Source organism: Suricata suricatta, chromosome 1 (assembly GCF_006229205.1).
Source record: "Suricata suricatta isolate VVHF042 chromosome 1, meerkat_22Aug2017_6uvM2_HiC, whole genome shotgun sequence".
Taxonomy (NCBI): domain Eukaryota; kingdom Metazoa; phylum Chordata; class Mammalia; order Carnivora; family Herpestidae; genus Suricata; species Suricata suricatta.
In genome coordinates, this window is record NC_043700.1 from 137554411 (window position 1) to 137558440 (window position 4030).

The window sequence follows — 4030 nt, forward strand, 5'->3', positions numbered from 1 at the left end:
ACCAAACCAAGAGGCAGACACGCAACCAACTGAGCCACCCAAGTGTCCCTAATTCATTCATTCTTATACCTAATTTGTATCTATTGGAAATTTCCATTGTTTATTAATATACAATGATGAATAGGATGGTCAATTTATAATCTAGTGAGTGAAGTCAAAATAACACTGTCAAGGAAACAAGATAAAAATTGCAATATGCAATAGATTCTTTGAAGGAGGAGAGTAATTTCATAGCTTGGTACAAAGTAACATGGACTTGGAGTGCTTACATTCGAATAATGGCCACTGAGGAGATAACATTTTAAGCTGATGTCAGAAGCATAAAAATGGCAGAGCCCTGCAAACAGCCTAGTGAAGAGAGCTCCAAGCAAAAAGAAAATGAAGGACAGAAGTAGGAAAGAACTTGTGTTTTAATAAGTAAAAGGAAGCTGGCGATGGCTAGAATTCAGTTATAGGAAGAGTAATGTGAGTAAGATCAGAAGGATAAATGAGCCAAGTTGTACAAAAGTTTCTATTTTTATTTGTAATGAAAAGCTTTTTAAATATTTCATGTTGTCAGAAGATAGGAGTTGTTTTATGCTTTATAAAACATCTCACTTCTGCATGAAACAGTGGTGTAAAATTTGGACACAGAAACACAAATTAAAAAGGCAATTGTAACAGTTTAGGAAAGGAGTAGGCAAGCTACCATTCATGGGCCTGCCACATGTTTTTGTAAATAAAATTGTATTAAAACACAGCCAATGGTGATTTTCATGCACATTGCCTTTGACTGTTCCCAGGCTACAATGACAATATTGAATAATTTTGAGGATAGTCTACAAAGCAAAAATATTTACTATCTAGTCTTTTACAGAAGAAGTTTGTCCACCCCTTTTCTAGATGAGAAATTTGATGGGGGGAATATCAAATGGAGATGTAGAGATGTTGGAAGATTATGAATATACACTGTAGATGCAACTTTCTGTATGTGCTGATGGATTAGATACAGGCAACGAACATTCAATAATTATTCCTAGTTGTTTGTTGGGAAAAATTGAGTGTAAGGTAATAATATTTACTTAGAGGTAAAAGACTTGAGAAGAAACGTGTTGTGAAAATAAGAATTCTTTTAGACATAGAAAGTCTGAAATTCCTGTGAAATATCCAAGTAGAAGCACCAAGAAGGAAGTTGTATGTCAGTGTGAAACTCAGGGAAGTTGTCTGTGATGAAGTTGTTGTGTGAGTGACATCAGCATAAAAAATTACTCATGGAATCCACCTAGTGGGAGAGCTAGAAAGAAGCCATGGTCTAGAAAAGTGGCTCCAGGACTCCAATATTTGGTGGTCTCCAGTCTGAGAGTATTTGTCCTCGTGTTTCAGTCATTTCCTTTTTTCTGCATTTCTGACCCCTTCTCACTTCCAGGATTTGGCTTCGTACTTCATATCAATTTCCATCATTCCTGTAACAGCCTACAAAACAAGTAACATTACTCTTTGAATACATATAAGGAAAACACAGTTCCAGAGAGCTTAACCATCTTGTAACCTATCTTGTATATGGTAGTTTCTGATTCTAAGGCCATACTGCTTTCTAGAGAAAGTCTTTATGCCATATTTAGTGGGATACAGCTAGATAGTATTGTCAGCTATCATTTCTTATTGGTGTTCACTCCCTCCTGGAGTGCAATCTGCTTCACATTGTACACAAAAGCTTCACAAAGCTGGCCCTTTTCGGAGACCTATTCGGAGACTTCACACAGATTCTCATGGGACTCTTAATACCTTGCTAAAGGCAATGATGTCATTAGTTACAGATAACAAATAACAATTTCACCAGAAAAGACATGTATTAAGTAGATACAACAAGGCCAAAGAGCCAGTCTCAAAACATACATGACATGAAAAATGTCCAAAACCACACAGCAGAACAAGGCTGGTTCATACAACACAATCTTCCCTGATGATCTTGGACACCACAGTTTGCTTTACTCATGCACACTTTCAATGCTGAACCGTGGACGCTTTCATGAGAACTGATGAAGTGGAAACAAGATGTATCCACCATCACTGCCACTGCCCAATGCTAGACACCCTACCTTTTCTAGAGGAGTCTCACCACAGATATTTTCTTCAGTAAGTGCTGAAACCTACCAGGGATCTCTGATAACATCTCCTGAGACATCTATTTAGATGCATGAGAAACCACACTGAGGAGACAAAGGAGAATTTTTGTCATTTTTCATTATCTGCTGGCACCCAGTAATAGCATCTTCCCATAAACACTAATTTCCTAACAAGCCAAAAAATTCATCTTGCTTGGCATGAGGGCCAGCTTTTTGGCCAGCCTTAGGTAGACAATTAACAGTGTCATATTCAGGGCACCTGGGTGGCTCAGTCAATTAAGTATCCGACTTCAGCTCAGGTCTTAATCTTGTGGTCAGTAATTTCGAGCCTAGAGCCCACTTCAGATTCTGTGTCGCCCTCTCTGCTCCTCCCATGCTCAGGCTCTGTCTTTCAAAAATGAATAAATGTTAAAAAATTTTTTAACAGTATCATACTCAACAGGTATTCATGAGATGTTTTCTAAAATTATTTTTCAATTGGTGAGGCATTTGTATTATGGGATCCTATTATAACTCTCTGGCCAATTGTTGGCCAAAAACTCTATAACAGATGCCTTTAGGTCACTAATCTCTAATAAAGCAATTATCCAATGTTTATTCTAATGCTTTTAACATTTTGATGTCTTATTTTCCTTGTGAATAGCCAACATTTATTTCATATAGAGAATGTACATAACCCTGGCTATGAATTCTCCTTTGATACATTCTACTATTCACAGATCATTTGGCTTTCATCAATTAAAAGCTATTTGAACACAATTCCTGGGGTCTTCTATGAAAGATCTTCAAAAGAAAAAGAAATAATCAATCATTTTCTTTTCTCCCCACCTCTAGTTTTCAGTAGGTGAGGTGACTGATTTTTACAAGACTACTCTTGTGATAATGTACCAGTACCTAAGAGAGGATAAAAATAGTCCTATAAATGTCATTACTACTATAGTTCATGTTGGACTCCCATGAAATATAGTATTCATATGATCCATTTCTTTCTTGTTATCACAATTTTAAAAGTGAAGTCTAATTAACATACAGTTAGTTGTACACGTTGTACAATGTAATGATTCAACAACTCTAAGCATTAGTGCTCATCTATATATGTGTACTCTTAATCCCCTTTAAATATGAGTGAAAGTTTCATGACTTGGAATGCTATCCTCGCACAGGGGCCATGCTACTTTTCTCTGTATTGTTCCAAGTGTAGAATATGCGTTGCCGAAGTGAGCACTAGTTTCACAATTTAATCAAAGAATTTCAATCTCTCCATAATGTACCCTTGCTTGAAAAAACATCGGGACTCAAACCACAAAGACCCATTTTTTTTAATTAACTTATTAATGCATTTATTCCACAGACATTATTGATCACCAACTGTATGAGGGGCAAGGCTATTGTTTTATAATAATAAGTGATAACAGGGCAGATAGTAATCAGAAAAAAGTCCTAAAATGTTTCCTTCCTTCTACTCTGTTATTCTCCGATTGATAGAGGCTTATCAATAAGAGAATAGATTTTAGTACTTCAGAATCTAGTTTGGCAGTAAGAGACTAAATCTCTCTACTATTTCTATCCCTATGGCCCTTCTCTGATTCTGAGAGGCCATTTCAATGAATGGTCCTTTGGTAGGTAACTAAGTTGCCTCAGGGTGGTAGCAGAGATGCAAGTATGTCACAAGGGATCTCGGTCTTTCAAGGACTGAGGATATGTAAATTTTGCTTAGGGAAGGAATCTTGGCTAGCCACAATCCCCAAAGCTTTCAGTGTGGAAGACATGATTTCAACATGCCGTCATGACCACATCAATGCCTATAACCAAGGTATGACCTGAGATTCCACGATGCCTTTGTAATCTTCTCCTTTCGTCCCTATTTTAAGCCTCGAAATACCACTTCCCTATCTTGCTTCTCCCAAGTTCTAGTTACTGTCACC

At 37.1% G+C, this 4030-nt stretch overlaps 1 non-coding gene across 1 annotated transcript; it reads right to left on the reverse strand.

The window, feature by feature from the left end:
• Nucleotides 1-3223: 3223 nt before the first annotated feature.
• Nucleotides 3224-3330, reverse strand: LOC115303438. Its single transcript, XR_003914060.1, has one exon. It is a non-coding gene; the product is annotated as a U6 spliceosomal RNA (small nuclear RNA).
• Nucleotides 3331-4030: the final 700 nt, after the last annotated feature.